This window comes from Gobio gobio (assembly GCF_949357685.1).
Source record: "Gobio gobio genome assembly, chromosome: 6".
In the NCBI taxonomy this organism is placed as follows: domain Eukaryota; kingdom Metazoa; phylum Chordata; class Actinopteri; order Cypriniformes; family Gobionidae; genus Gobio; species Gobio gobio.
The window spans coordinates 27718492-27735920 of record NC_137102.1 but is presented as its reverse complement, the minus strand read 5'-3'; the positions used below and the strand labels follow the sequence as shown (position 1 = coordinate 27735920).

Below are 17429 nucleotides of genomic sequence, written 5' to 3'. Positions count from 1 at the left end.
TGCTATAGATATTTTACTTTTCAGATTATAAAGCCATGTTAATTATGTTCTTAATTATGTTTGTTTTTAATATAAAAATAAATAAATAAAGTAAAATAAAAAGAACCGGTAAGAATTCTGTTAAAGTACCGGATCGATAAGCAGTATTGTAAGAGTAGTAATACCATTAAAACCTTAACGATACCGATCCCTATTAGTAATACAGTGGAAATTAGTAGATTTGGTTAGCATGTTGATTTACGGTGTGCGCCCCTAAAATTTCTGGTTGTGCCCCTAAAATTTTCAGTTGGGGGCCACTGTGCTCCTAGTGAAAAAAGTTAGTCTGGAGCCCTGCATTAGAGTTACACAAGTTAATCAGTTTGATCGTTTGTCTTTTTGTAGTTTGAATAACAAATAACTGCTGTCCCTTTAAGGCCTGACGCACGCATGGATCCCAAACACTGTTCCTGTGAACTGATGGGCATTGAGACATTTTTTGAGTGTATTTGACCATTAATAAGCTGGAAAAAGGAGCTCATTTTTGCACTTGTATGTCAGAGGCGGCTTTATTACGGTATGTGTGTGTGCGCTCCAAATGCGAGCGTGAAATCTGCGTGAATGAGTAGAATTATGGGCAATCCTGTGCGAAATTCAGACCAGAACACGCTGTCAAAAGGAAAAATCCAGCAGAACACACGTTCGCCGTGTTCAGAGGGTTAACCGGACTGAATGAGAGGAGGCGGGTGCGTGTCAACTCGCTGTCGGTCGGAGAGGAGAGGAGAGTGCAGCTGGTATCGATACTGTAGAAAATGTGTATCGTATCGTTTCAGATATTTCAGTATCGATACATATCGAAATATTGATATTTTTGACAACACTAATATGGACTAGTGTCTTGAAAATGAATCCTACATGTTCTGCGTGTCTCTGTGTGTGAATGAATGAATGAATGGCGCAGACGCGCAAATACGTTTATAACCAGTCCCTCCAGAAAAACGCGATTATGCGATCGCGTGATTTAACGCATAATCAGCCAAAGTGCGCATATTCATGCGGGGGCCACATTTTTTCAAATACGCCGCACTTTCGCCGCATAAATTGCCTATTTCCGCGTGCAAAATATGCGGGGCTATCATGATTTCATAATCCCCGCATTTTCGTTGCAAAAAAAGTCATATATATTAGCAGAAAGTTGAAAAATGTTTGTTTACTTCACACAAGAGCCGCCATTTACGCCTATTGCCATGGGAACGTTTTGAAGTGACGTGATTACCCGACGCGAACGTCATCGAAAAGCTTCAAACCCCGTGGAGAAACCATAGATACCGGTGAAACCATGATGAAGCACAAACTCCCATTGGCCAACAAAAATAACAGCAAAAGACCAAAGCAGTTTCCCTGTGTGCTGACTGATTTCAAAACACAGCATCATGAAGCTTTGAAGCGTTATGAATCAATGAGTCGATTCAGCGGTTTGAAGCGTTATGAATCAATGAGTTGATTCAGCGGTTTGAAGCGTTATGAATCAATGAGTTGATTCAGCGGTTTGAAGCGTTATGAATCAATGAGTCGATTCAGCGGTTTGAAGCGTTATGAATCAATGAGTTGATTCAGCGGTTTGAAGCGTTATGAATCAATGAGTCGATTCAGCGGGTTGGATCGCCAAAGTCACGTGTTTCAGCAGTTTGACACGCGATCCGAATCATGAATCGACTCGATGATTCATAGCATCATGATGCTGTGTTTTGAAATCAGTCATCACTATATAAGTCGTTATTTAGTTTTTTTTGCACACAATAACTATTATTGTCGCTTCATAAAGTTATTGTAGAACCACTGTAGTGAGATGGACTTTGTAACGACGTCTTTAGTAGGCTACCTTTTATGGGTCTTGAGAGTGTACATTGTGCCAATGGAGGCCTTTCTGAGCCATCGGAATTCAACTAAAATATCTTAATTTGTGTCCAACAACATAAAGGGAAGTCATTAATGACTAAATGTTTTGTAAATTTGAGCCATTATTAAGGTCTTCAATAAAACAAGATGAGAACTTAAATATTCCAGCACTTTCTGTGATGTAGTGCTTTTTTCTCTTTCTCATCAAACCGCAGTTTTTGCAAGTTCCCGCAATTTTATCGCATAAAATTGCATAAATATCCCGCATTTTTCATCGCATTTTTTAAGAAAACGTGCCGCATAATCAAGGATTTTTGCCCGCAACAATCACAAAAAAAAGCCGCATTTTTCTGGAAGGATTGTATAACACGCAAAGCACGCTTAAGGCTTGCGGTGTATGAAGACATGAACACACAAACTTCTCTATGGCTTTTCTGAGAGTCACCTTATGAACATTTTACAGTTCAATTTGAGAAAAACTAGTGTCATATCATATACACAGAAACTTCAAGAAACTTAAGTTTAATTCACTGAGACATTTCTAGCTTGTATTAGAGAACTCAAACGCTTCTCACTGGATCACACAGTGATGTATAGTAGTCACATAATAGAGACCGGTCAGCGAGTAAACCGAGAATATGTAATATAGAGCATAGTATATTTAGCATAATGCTGCTCTCTAGAGTTCATTTTTCTAGCTGACTAATGAGTTTATGGTCATTGAATGGCTTTTCGGAGGTAAATATAACATTTCGTAAAACTGTTTATAAGCTGTTTTATTGACGTGTTTCTGTGGTTGAAACACTAATTGGTTTAACTTGTGACAGAAATACAGGCCTATTACTATTGTATAGTACTATGTACTATTGTATTTCTATTATACAGTATAATGCTTGTTTTAATATAATACTAGCCTAATAATATTTTAACTTTATTTTTAAAGGAATATATCACAAAATATTTCTTCCATGTTTTAATTTTAACAGTAAACCTCTGTTGTGCAGCACTTTGTTTGCCAAAAATGGAATGTTTATTTAAATTTCATTTGAATAAAAATGTTTTATGCCTTCATTTGATTACCAGAAAAACTAAAATACACGACACAATTTCATAGGGCCCTATTATTGTAAACAAATTAATAATCTGTTTATTTCATATCTTTCCTTTTTGTATTGCATTTATTTGTGCTGGTTGAAATGTGTTTATTTGTTCTTATTTTATTGAAAATAAAATGTTGCATTGCAGAAAAGTAGATTTTTGTTTGTATATGCTGTCAATTATAGTTCTTTGAAATAAAATCAAAATCTGCAAAAATCTGTATCGGCAGGTCACACTTGCAAAGAAATTGGAATCGGCCAAGAAAATTTAATTTGGTGAATCTCTACTCATAATTCATGTACAGTAAGATCTGAAGAGACTCGTGTGAAATCATACAGGAGAGAAGCCAGTCAGTTGGGTTTGTCTTTAGGCTACTGTTCCACGAGGTTAGCCATGTTAATGAGGTGCCATGCGTGGTTTTACCTGGGGTTATGATCTACAAATGTACAATACTATGGAAAACCAATGGTTAATTTTATAATATAATCCTAACTCGGTCAGCATATTTTTTTTCAAAGTTAGGTTGTTAATTTTTACAGATGTTACTGTTTTTTGTTAATGAAAATAAATTTACATCCGCATCCCAACTCAAGCTCAAGCTACTGTCAAATCTGTATTTTCAAGAGACAAATATGTAATATTATTAATACCCCCTTTGCCACCTCGGTGCTCTCAAATCAGGTGCTGTAGAATTTTGTGACACCAGTGCCATTGCCCTTAAATATTAGTCTGGAGTCCTGTATTAATCCTTTTTTTTTTAGTTGCAGTGGATCCCCATGGACGGAGATGTGCACGATGGTGTGATGGATTTAGCAGCCTGTGAAGTCAGCCACTGCACAGACAGCCTGCCTGCGCGCTGTGTGTGAACCTATTGCTGTGCAACACACACACACACACACTGCCCATAAAGCTAAAGTAACCAACAGTCGTCCTACATAGCGGACAGCTGGTAAGTGCACTCTGCATTGTGCTCATGTCATCATAAAGGTGCGTTACCTGAAAATGAGTTGGTGTGTGTTTTTTGTCTAGGGGGTATTTTCTGTTGTAGCGATTTTGTTTTTGAATGAAAGCTGGTTTTGACTTCAGTTATGAGAGAACTGGCATTTGCAGCAGGCACTATTGTGTGTCTCTGCATGTGTGTTCTTGCATATGTATCGCTGCACTGCGCACATGCCACGCAGCTCTCTACCCTTGTCCCATCCATCATTAGCTGTGCGGAGGGTCAAGTGGACAACGAAGGTGAGTGCTCTGTATCTTATTACTGTGCACTGAAGTGCCTGGAACTCCGTCATTTGACTCTCTGCTCGTCCGTTTTATCCAGAATCAAACACCCTCCGTGTGGTCTGTAGCCTTGACCTGCCTCCCCATGTAAGCCTCCCTGTAGTTGCTTCGAGATCCGTCTCTTTTACCTGATTTGGATGAACTACACTCCTCCATTGTGCCAATATACCCAAGGGTGTGCTTGTCGTGTTATTGCAGGCCATAATGGTGACTCTGTGTCATACAAAAAAAAATACTGTGGTCGTCTGTTTTCTTTATAAACAGAAGGCAAACATGTCAGTCCTATATATCTGACTATTTATAACACACCACAAAGACTGCACAGTGCTGTTTTGGGCTGAGAAGCCCAAAGCGTGTGTGTGTGTGTGAGCGAGTGCTTGGCATATCGTCATGGTGCAAAAGTTTTGCAGTCATTGAAAAGCATCAGTCTGTGCTTTCAGCACTGTTTGCTGGGAGGAAATTATCTCTGGCTGAGTGTAATTACTGTACGCTTATCTGCTCTGCATGGCTCCCATCTCAGTCAAACGGCACTATAATTAGAACAGGGTTTTACAGAGTTCATTACTGACACTTTTAGATTTTTCTCTGGAGGTGGAGCTGTTCTGACATACACCTGCTTAAATGCCTTTGGCGTGTGTGAGCATTTGAGACCCTATGCATATGTCGCACAGTTCATGTCTCCTGGCTTATGAGTGGAATTCTCGACCCATTTTTATAGGGATTTTGATTCTGATAAAGTGTTGGTCTTAGGGTTGTTTTTTTTTGTAACGAGGTGATGAACTCAATCAGTGACATTCACACCATCTCTGCCTCTTGATAAGAATATGTTCCAGAGGGTTTTTTTTAGAACAGAAGGGAGGCTCGCAGAGGCTGGGGGGTTTAGCTCACATCAGGGGAAGTGTGGCTATTTTTACCTCATAGGAAGTGTATGTCTGTGTGTGCGGAAATAGCCACGAGCGTGCTTCTTGTGGAGTGGTGTTGCGAATGCCTGGAGAGACTGAAGAGCCAAGACCGACAACTCTGGGGCTCTGTGTGGAGGTATGAGGAAGGAGCCCAGAGGATGATGTTATTTTAACCCTTCTATCTGTCACTTCCTGTGTGTTGCCCATGTCCACCCCCTACCCCATTTCTCTGTCCACTTCTTCAAATGGACCAGCATCGCATTACAGTTCCCCCACCTCAAGGACATATGTCAGTGGTGACAAGGCTTCCTGGAGTGCTCATAATGTGGTCCTTGGTAGACTGGGATGTAGGATGAAAATCTATGACACCAGACAGGAGATTCAAAAACTGGGCTGAGAAATTCAATAGCTCAATTTATTTCAAATTTTTTTCAGCATCACGTCAGGAGGAAGGGAGCATGTCTCAGATTATAAGATAATTCGCTGTGTGTCACATAACAGAGCAGGAGATGATGCAATAGGCCAGGTTTCTTACAGAGAACACCTCTGTTTTCAGAAGAGCACGCCTACACACACATGCACACAGCCACTTTGTATATAGTATGACATGGCAATGATAGCCACCCACACGGTCAAAAATCCATTCATAAAAGTGGCACTCATGCCTTCTATGCACCACAGACAAAATCATGTTAAAGTACTAAAAACAACAGTAACAGGGAAAAAAACTTTTCAACATAATATGCAAAGTTTTGTCCTTCACATTGTGTCACCTTTTATGTCTCTCTAACCCTCACTTCCTGTCAGCTGACTGTCTGCTCACCTGCCTTGGTGTGTCTCTAAGGACCTGGTTTAACTCAGTCGAGTAAACACTAAGCCCATGAGCTCATCCTTGTGTGTTTAACACTCATGCATAGTTACAGTGCTGCTTTTGCCTTTTAACTTCAACAGTCACAAATGCGAGCTCACATATATGTCAACAACCGTATTTTGCTTGAAATTAGACTTTTGTCAACCAAACCCCTTAAAGAACCTGCTGAGACTTTAAAGGTCCCATGGCGTGGATTTTTAAAAAATATTTTATCTTTCCTGAGGTGTACTTATATTGTTAGTATGATTTTTACATCATAAAATGTCATAATTTAGTAATAAAAGGCATTTTTCTATTCTGATATTAGGTCTCTGGCTTGAATGCTCTGTTTCAAGGGGCGTGTCTGCTGTGAGACTTCAGTGAAAACGCCCACTGTTGTGATTCTGACTAAAGTATACATATTTCTAAAATATTTGTTATTGGACAATAAATGTGCCATATGTGGAATTTTAAACCTACAAGTATGTATGTATGTTTTTATGGAAGTGACCATTATAATGGGGTAATCAAATATAGGCTAATATGCTTTTGTTTTCATTTTTAGTTCTAGTTTTTAGTTAGTTGTTTTCTAGTTTTAGTAATTAAAAAACAAAATTATTATTACATGCCTACATTACATTTACTGTATTTGTTTATAGCCTTCAATATCAACATTGTTTTTAGGACATCATTGGGCAGGAAATGAAATAATATTATTATTAAAATAAATATATATATATTTTTTTATCCAAATAGAAAAACGTAGAAAATACATCCCTATTAAGTATCCTGATATGCATACTGTTATGCAGAAATGTTCACTGTATAATGAATAATTTGTGAATATTTAGTACCCTGTTAAAACAATAGTTCTTTACATTACATAATTACCATAAAAATGTAACAAAAATATACCAAAAGGCAATATCTATAAGCCAGTATTTATTTATTTTTAATCTGAAAAAATGGTTTACAGTAATCAGAGAGCTTTGTCTATTAGATGCTAGATCGCTAATCTAGCATCTAATCACAATTTAAATTACAGATTTGTTTCATGCTACTAAGAGAAACGATGTGAAGTTGATTGTTTAGTCACTGACTTGATTCACGGATGCATAAACGATTTAGAAAGAAAGTCAGTGTGAACTTGAATATTTGGCTACACATCAGAAATCACTGATCACAGATCAGGCATTAATGAACACTGTTACTCACTGTTTGTGGCGGTGCTGTCGAATCCATATGGTAAAAGTCTGTTTGTAAAGCCTGTGCTGACATCGCAATGTAACATCATTAATGTTTCATAGAGACATTAGTATCAGTGATACTGGCCTTCATTCATAAAAACAACATATTGACAATACAACACATTTAAAATATGCTGTCAATACATTTTTTTCTACATTAATTTGGAGAGTAACTGAAATTATTACAATATCAAAACATTAAAAACGTATTAATCGTGATTAATTACAGAAAAAAAATCGATTAATTAGTTAAATTTTTTTTTATTGATTCCCAGCATTACCTAAAACACAATCATCCATTGCAGTTTTCCAGCTGTTTATTCAAGTGCATTTGTTTATTAACAGACTGAGAGTCCACTGCTTTTTTTGTTTTGGTTGTTTTGTATATTTATTAGGGCTGAACGATTTTGGAAAAAAATCTAATTGCGTTTTTTTTTTTTTTTTTTTTTTTTTTTTTTTTAACCAATATTGCGATTTAATATGCGATTATTTTTTAAACTCTTTATCTTATGTATTATTCAACAATACATCATTGTATAGTAATGGTGGAAATCTTTAATTGGTACCTCACGATCCGATTCCGATTCTGGGAGTCACGATCCGATTCCAAAACAATTCTTGAACTTTTTCCTTATTAATTAATCTTATTAATTTATTAAAAACTTGAAATGTTTTTTATTATGATATATGTAATTATAAGCTTTTTAAAATAACTAGGACATAACATTTTAATTAAAACAATTGCATGTTAATAATTTTAAATATATAAACTAATATAGCTGCAAAACATAAGCTAGTAAATCATAAAGAGGAACAAAAAACATATTACAAGCAATGAACAAAGAGTGCTTTCAGTATTTAAGAGTGTCTGAACTGTGAGTGATTTTTCTCTTTCTCAGCTTTACTGTTGTTTGATTATTAAAGGGGTGGTAAAACACATTCTTTTGAAGGCTTGATTGTGTTTGTGGGGTGCAATGTGTTCATGCTTCGTTTTAAAACAAAATTGCCTTATTTTTCATATATTTGACCTTTATTCTACACTGCTCTGTCCCTCCTTGTAAAACGGTCTGATGCTTTCCGGGTTGTATGAAGCCAGTCCCTCAAAAATACGCAGTGGGCTCTGATTGGTTAGCTGGCCCAGTGTGTTGTGATTCGCTAAACGCCTAGTGCACGGTTGTCGGAAACGTCACGCCCCTTACCGCCCGAATCAGACCCAGAACATTTGAGTGAAGATGATCGAGCAGAACCTGTTCAGTCCTCGAGAGTAAAGACTGCAGATCTATAATGATCGCTACTGAATGGCACTTTAACTTTTGTATTTTTAGAACGATTATAGCCAAATATCTGTCGCAAGAACTAACCCAAAACAAACACTAAGCACTGGCTTTAACTAGTAAGTTAGCCAAATCACACACAGAACCATGTTTAGCATGCCTGTAGATAAACAATACATAAAAGCTCTAATTAAAGAATCATTTACACTAATGCCAGGTTCGCTGTTGAGATTTTAACGTTAGTGTTTGTAACGATAGGTGTTCGTCGGATAACGTTAAGTATGAATAAGCATTTAACAGACTGGTTTGCAGAACAGCGTTGTCATCTGTTTACTTCCTTGCTACAACCTATTACAGGAAAACACATCGATGAAAAATAAATCAGACTTACAGGTTGTGGCCCGTAAACAGCTTCTGTTTGTAAATCCAGCTTTCAGGACAAGCCGTTGTGCATATCCTGTATTGAACTCGCGAAGTTTGTGGAAGATTGTGTTGTCCTCCGTGAAATGTGCAGAGCGCACGTCGTGCATCCACGCACCGGCAGTGTTTTTTTCACGCAGCTGACGTTGTGCAAATCTGGTATTGAAATCGCGAAGACGGTGGATGCAGGGAGCCCTGCGCGCGCCTGATTCCCCGCTGACTCAAACACACGTGCATACAACATGCTGTATGTTAAACGCTCTGCAACGCACCCCCGTCCCAAGGACTGCTGAACAGAGCAAGTACCCCAGACCTGCAATCCGGATGAAAATAACAGCGTTTCTTCGGCATTGCGGCAAAAACACAGCCTACTAACGCTTCCCCGCGGCGATACAAAATTGCCTCGCCCCCCTTATTTCATATTCCCCGGAGGAGGGGTTTATGTAAATATTGGGCCTGGTGATGTCAGCAAAACCTGGGTGAATGTGTAGTAGTCCCTAGCGGCCGTTTGCTGTAGTCCTTAGAAACTGATTTCTTTAAAAGCAAATATCTCCCTTTGCTTTAAACTTTGAACGTTGTAACTTTGCAGATGTTGTTTATGCTCAAGCAGCAACATTACACGTTAGCTAAAGTTAGAATAGTGAAATCGTGGTTTACCACCCCTTTAAACATGACATCATCATAGACAGCGGGAGACCTGCATTCACACTAATGCAGATCTCTTTTGAAATATAAGATGTTTTTGCCCTGTCTGATTAATTCATTAAGACATTACTGACGGTGTTTACATTAATTTTGCGTCATAAAAGCATTTTGAGACGCGCACAGACGCGTGCTCGCGAGCACTCTTCACAAAGCGCCGCGTGAGCATTTGAAATGGAAAACCTTCTGTCAGTGAGTTACTTATTTTTTAATATACAAGCACACTGCATTCCTAACGACATGAATGAAGCCTTCGTTGAGCGTTTGTAAGGAAAATACCGGCGGGCGAGAACACACTCTGAAAGCGTGACATCAAAGCTAAGTTTCTCACAGCGCATATCCTGTGCAAAGAAGCCTGCGAATGTCATTGCGATTCGCGCCGTCAACCGTTCCGGACGTTATGAAATATTATTTTATGGTTCGTGTGTGATTGTGTGTGTGTGTGTGTGTGTGTGTATGTGTGAGAGTGAGAGAGAGAGAGAGAAAGAGAGAGATAATGGAAGCAATCAGAATACGGGTGTTTCTAAAACACACGCAGCGCCACCACGCACCTGCAGTTAAAATCTAAGCTCAGAATCGATCCAGAATCATTGGAGAAGAATCTTTTCTCCCACCTCTATTGTAGCCTATAGTATGAACAACACAATATTAGATAGATCAAACACAAACAGTTTTTTTCCACTTTTAGGCCAGGCATGTGTAACGTGCCAAGTTGCTTCTGCAGACTTTACTCTCGCGTGTCACGTGACCAGACTTTAATCGCAGCCTTTGCGGTTAGGAAATCGTGTTTTATCATATCGCGATATTATCGCAAATGCAATTAATCGTTCAGCCCTAATATTTATTGTGGATATTTAAAATGTTTTCCGTTTTCAGTATTAAATACACTGTAAATTCTAACAAGTTCAGTTTACTTGAAAAAAGTTTGGAAACCGATTGCCTTATTTTTGCAAAGCAAACTTAAAGGGAAAACTAAAGTTAATTTAATATTCAGCTAAAAGTAAAGAAAGCTAACACCTCAATAAAGTGAATTAAGTAATACCAAGTTAGTTTAAATGCCAATTCTAGTTAATCTTACTTAAGATTTAATCGCAAGAATACTTGAGTAGTTCCATTTAACTAACAGTGTTATATTATGTTCTGCATACATCTTAAATACTATTATACTCAACATTAGGGGTGTAACGGTACACGTATTCGTATCTAACCGTTTTGGTATACTGTAAAAAAAAATTGGGGTGAAAAATTGTGCAAATTGATCATTACATATTGGCCCAATAAATGACTTCCAAATAATTATCGCCATGCAAAAAGATGCATTGTACTAATCATAGCTTAAGGTCTTCACTCAAAATTAAAATTGTATATTCACCGAACATATTTAATTGTGCTCAGTCAATCTATGAAGTCGAAGTGAAAAATCCATGTTGGCTGAACAAGTCCTACGTCCGAAAAACGGTATAGGCATGCGCAAAATGCACTTGAAGAAAACCGTTCCTGTGGCGATTTCAAATGCGGAGACGCGGGAGCGGCAGCGCGAGCGGAGCCGAACCAGCAGGTGCTGAAGACCGAAACAGACATTCCCAAGAGAATAGAGAGATATTCATCTCACAAAGACGTTGGTGAGTATTTAGCACTGAAATTATTCTACAGAGTTTTGCTTTATGACCGGGTATGAAGTTTAAAAGACATTTTGTAGAATCACGAGTTCATGCATTCATTGGTTTCATGAGTGTGTTCTCGTTTACCACATAATTATCTAACGGTAGCCTGTAGCTAATAGTTTTATTTTCCTCATGTCTTCTATGTCTAAAACAATAGATAATAAGGAAATTAAGTCATTTGTGTGATATGCGCGGCATGCGACTGTTGAACACTGTGTGTTTGGCGTCGGCCTCTTTCAGGGCTTAAGTTATTGCCTTTTAATATCAAACACGTCAAGTTCGTGATTTTCTTATGTCCATTCATTCGTCTCATCCTCATTATATAATGAAGAAACTTCTGTTCTGTCTCTTGCCAGATGTGATGCAGGGGAGCTTTGTCATTAATGTTAGTTTTTATTTTTATTTGTTACTACAATTTAAAATATTTAATTGGACCAACCACACAGTTTCACTGTAAAACATTTCTCCAATTAAAAATTTTCTAGTGACTGATCACATCTAAATTTTTTAGTTGGCCAAATTGAAAAATTTAGATGTGATCGGTCACTAGAAAATTTTTAATTGGAGAGGCCTGACATTTTTTACAGTGTTGGTAAATTACATTTTTCCATTGGCTCAACATATTATTTCTAATTGAGCCCATGTTAACAGGCTGCTGCCACAATGGATAAAATTCAATTCACAGAAATTCAATTTGGCCAATTGAAAATTTTAGATGTGACCAGTCACTAGAAAATTTTGAGTTGGGAAGATTATACATTTTTTACAGTGTACAGGGCTCTCGGTTCGGTGCACGCGTGTACCGAAACGGTTTCGAATGCAATCTTTAACAGTTCACAGTCGGCTTGTTTTAAGCGCAGAACACTTCAATCCTAGTTCCCATACGAACATATTAAGTATTCAGTCCATTTTATCACAAAATTCAAAGGATAAATGCCGTTTTGACGCTCTTTAATGGGATGTGACTGATCACTGTATAGACGGATCGATTCAAGCGCCAGCGCGTGAACGCGATCATCTGTGAATGCGATCATCTCTTCCTAAAGAATAAACATGAATCAAATATCTTAAGGTATGTTGAGGATACATTACAACTTACTGAAACATATCATAGGTCGTGTAATCGCTCAATCAGTGTTTCAACCGCGGAAAGACAACAAAACGGATTGTAAACAATGTCACGTAGCATCACATTTAACGTTACCTCAGAAGTCATTCAATGTCCACAGCTGTGTGTTCAGTAGAGCGACGAACTCTTTCGCTAAATATATGACCTATATTAGCCAATATATTATATTCTACTTAACCTGTTAGTGATGTCTTGTCTTGTATGTTTAAATAAATCTGTCATGAAATTGACAGGCACTGTGTATAAATGATTATATTTCAACAACAAATTGGAGAAAAACAAATTTCATTATTAGATTTAGAAGTTAATGCAAAAACTGCCTTATGTGAAGTTTACATGTTTGCATACAATATGTTATTTGAGAGTTGATTATTATATCTAAAAATGAATAGCAACTGATTTAGGCTAATAGTTTGGGCTCTGTTGTTAACCTTTAATAGTAATGTGCAAGTAAGGGCTCCATGTATAGTTTAAAGCAATATCTCCAATAAACTTTTAGTTATAATTGAATTCATTTAAAGGGTTAGTTCACCCAAAAATGAAAATTCTGTCATTAATTATTCACCCTCATGTTGTTGGACACCCGTAAGACCTCCGTTCATATTCGGAACACAAATGAAGATATTTTAGTTGAAAGCTGCTGGCTGAGAAAGGCTTCACACAGGCCTCCATTGGCATTCAGTACATTGACACTTCCAAGATCCATGAAAGGCACTTAAAACGTCGTTACAAAGTCTATCTCACCACAGTGGCTCTACAATAAGTTTACGATGCGACGACAATAGTTTTTGTGCGCAAAAAAAAAATCAAAATAACACCTTTAACCAACTTGTTCTCGACTTCCGTGTGTGCCTCCACGACGCATGCGCGAGAATATGACGTAGCGCCGGCGTTCGGGAATCCATGAAATGCACACTTTAACCCCATTTTGAGAACTACGCCGAGACCTAAAGCACGATCAATGTAGAATCCAACAGCTTAGACACGCGCGTCTTCCTCTGCTCGTAAACAAATCGCTTCTGGGTCATATGTCCGAACGCCGGATCTGCGTCATATTCTCGCGCATGCGTCGTGGAGGCATACACGGAAGTCGAGAACAAGTTGGTTAAAGGTGTTATTTTGATTTTTTTTTTTGCGCACAAAAACTATTGTCGTCGCATCGTAAACTTATTGTAGAGCCACTGTGGTGAGATAGACTTTGTAACAACGTTTTAAGTGCCTTTCATGGATCTTGGAAGTGTAGGCCTGGCGATTAAAATGATAATGATAAGGTGCAATGTGTGGTTTTACCTGCGGTTAACAAGTTCTAAATACAATGGAAAACCAAATTTTACCCTGTAAAAATTAGGTTGTTACGGTTTTTGTTAATGAAAAAATTTATCTGCATCCCAACTCAAGCTACTGTCAAATGTGCATTTCTAACAGACAAACATTTGAAATGTTTGGCACGTTTGTCATGTTCTGATGTTGTCTGGCTATCACCAGACCAAGCTCAATTTAAGATTGAACATTGGTCTGGGGAGTCTGCTTTGTATTTTCTACTGCACAAGAGGCGTAATAAACGAGCATAATTTCAAATGACTCTGTACGCAATTGGATAGTCCTTCAACCAATCAGACCTCAAGATATGTGATAAACGAGCAAAATTCAAATGACTCTGTATGCAATTTGATAGTCCTTCAACCAATCAGACCACAAGAGGCGTGATCAACGTCATCGTGTTAAACCTGCCAATAGCGCACCAGGTGGATAAGCCAGTCTGTAATTGGTTCCCGCAAAAGTGTAACAGAAGCAGTACAAATGTATGTACAGGTTTCCAGACTGAGTTGCAGGGCGAAATCATATCGCCGGCAGATCAGGCTGGGTTTACCCAGTCTAGTTCTGATGATAAAACCACAATTAACTGTCTGGTTTCTACATCTTTCACTTCAAAATCTGGCTTTAAACTTGGAAGAAATAAAAATTTGACATTTATCGTGATAATTATTGATATAAACTGATATAAATTTTTTTATCATGATATTTTTTTTTAGCTGTATCACCCACCCTTATAGAATATACATAATTCTATAATTAATAGTTTGAAGCAAAAAATATTTAAAAACGGTGTAGTCTTTGTAATTCAATTGAATCTTTTTGCTCTTAAATGTCTCCCCTTAATTTTTTTTTATGCACTCCACTTTTTGCCCAAGGAGCACATACAATTTTCTTTTAGAAGCATCAAGCCCTACTTAAATTATTTACTTTCATCACAACGGACACTCTCTTGTTTCATTCAAATGCAACTTGTCTCTGTTTTTGATTGTCTTGAAAATGAAATCAGAGGACTTTACTATTAATACTACTATAATTATTACGTTAACACTTTACAATAAGGTTAATTAGTTAACATTAACTACATTAGTTAACATGAACTAATAATGAACTGCACTTATAAAGCATTTATTTATCTTTGTTAATGTTAATTTCAACATTTACTAATGCATTATTAAATCTTGCTAACAATAGTTAATGCACTGAACTAACATGAACAAACCATGAGCAGCTGTATTTTTTTGAACTAACGTTAACAAAGATTTACTAATGCTGAACAGAGGTGTTGTTCATGGTTAGTTCATGTTAACTAATGCAGTTAACCATCTTATTGAAAAGTGTTACCATTATTGCTATAACTTCTTGAAATCATCTTTTCTGGACGATTGTTTTGTACACTGTACAAAATGGATTTATAAACAGGTAAGATGTAAAACATTAATCTCAATTCAATATGTCCCCGTAATTGTTTATGTGTTAAAGGAAATCTGTGTAATAAGTGTACAATGAATATACATTATTATCCCTTAAATGTCACCCTAGTCTTATCTGAACTTGTTCGTTCATCTTTGGCTCAAAGCCACTTGCTGCAAACTTTTCTTCACGGAAGCTTCACGTTAATTTCAAGTGAGTGTGATTTAAAATATTTAAACTCAAAACTTTGTGTCCATTTACTTCCCAGACGTAGTTTTGGTATTGAGGTCAAAGTCCACTTGCCTGGCGTTCGCTATACATCAGTGTGTGATGGTCACGAAGACGATTCGGCAGATTTTAAGTGTTTGCCCCTATAGCAGTGACTTTATTTTTTGCATGTTCTGCAGACTGGGGTGACCATCCTCGATTAAAGGGTTAGTTCACCCAAAAATGAAAATTCTGTCATTAATTACTTACCCTCATGTCGTTCGACACCCGTAAGACCTCCGTTCATCTTCGGAACACAAATGAAGATATTTTAGTTGAAATCTGATGGCTCTGAAAGGCCTCCATTGGCACAATGCACGGTATACTCTCAAGACCCTTAAAAGGTACTAAAGACGTCGTTACAAAGTCCATCTCACTACAGTGGTTCTACAATAACTTTATGGAGTGACGAGAATAGTTTTTGTGCGCAAAAAAAACCTAAATAACGACTTATATAGTGATGACGATTTCAAAACACGGCATCATGAAGCTTCGAAGCGTAATGAATCAGTGAGTCGATTCAGCAGTTTGGATCGCTAAATTTCAGCAGTTTGGCGGTTTGACACGCGATCCGAATCATGATTCGACTCACTGATTCATAACGCTTCGAAGCTTCATGATGCCGTGTTTTGAAATCGTCATCACTATATAAATCAGAATTTTCATTTTTGGGTGAACTAACGCTTTAAGTTTCCCTCAGGACTTTTGTAAAAGCCAAAATATGACAAGGGCTGAAAAATCTCCCGGCGCTGTCACCGCCTTCTACCATGTCTTCTCATTAAAAAAAAACAATGTTGCGCGCTGCGCCTTCGCTAGACTGATGCTGACTGGACAGAATTTACCGGAAGTTTTTAAAATCGTGACAATCAAACACGGTTTTAATGATAATTAAATTTTAAATGATATTACTAACCAACAGTACATTGTATCGTGGTTTATCGTGAAACCGGTAATCGTTCCATCCCTACCCCAGAGGTTTACAAACCCTGAATTGAGATTTTAGTGTAACAGCCTCTAATGTCTTACTGATTATCTATTTTTAGAATGTGCCTGGTTGACACCCAAGTTTAGGACAGGCTTAGCTGTGATTCAGTGTATTTCACAGGTGTGAGTGCCTGTGTGTGAGTGTATTTTATTTCCTGTGAAACACACCACAGTTACATTTTTGGATGGAATTAGCCACATTAAAAATGTATAACGTATTGATATAACATAGTAACAAAGCACCAAATCACATGTAAGATATATAGATTTTGTTAAAGATCTTTTACATCTTAACATTTGTGAGAAGTTTTATGGAAAAAAGTCTTGACAGTTTCCGACAGTATAAAACTTCACAGCCCTTTGCTGAATAAACACTGAATTTACTTCAGCTGAACAACAGCCGAAATTCAAAATTTTCCTGTTTTCACTGTAAAGCTGCTTTGAAACGATCTGTATTGTATAAAGTGTTATACAAATAAAGGTGACTTAACTTGTTTTAGGCTTGTTTCATTTTGCTTTGCTGCCTCCTTCAGGCAATTGTCTGAAGTACAGCAGTTATCATTATCCACTATTTGTAGTACTAAAATACTTATGTTCAATATAGTTTGGTCATTAAAGAAGTAATTTAAGATTAAGATTAAATGTTCAATCTCACAACTGAATTTGAGTGAGAGCGAGACTGTATGCACAGAACCACAGTCAACAACTAGTTAGTGTGTAGTCCTGTTGACATGAGGCATGCTTTGCAGGTTTTTCATTCCTGTCAGTTACTAATGTTAGGGCTGTCAACCTTTCTCAGGCTAGAGAAAACAAGTGTTGCAGTGCTCTGGACTGCAACTAAACATTTGCAATAGAATGAACTATGTTTTTTAAAGGCCATTTTTTTACAGTACATTGCTAATAGTCTGTCATTCGCTCTGACACTATCTCACTGCCCTCAAGCGTGATGCAGCTGGATGTCATCACTCCAGGCTCAGTGGATTTGTTTAATGACCCCAGGATACACCTG

At 37.5% G+C, this 17429-nt stretch overlaps 1 protein-coding gene across 1 annotated transcript in view; it reads left to right on the top strand.

Moving 5' to 3' along the window:
- Positions 1–3734: 3734 nt before the first annotated feature.
- Positions 3735–17429, top strand: part of tnk2b (tyrosine kinase, non-receptor, 2b) — a gene marked incomplete at its 3' end in the record, with an annotated part of 107088 nt that continues 93393 nt past the window's right edge. Inside the window, exon 1 of the mRNA XM_079820281.1 lies at positions 3735–3922. The remainder of the gene's footprint in view (positions 3923–17429) is intronic.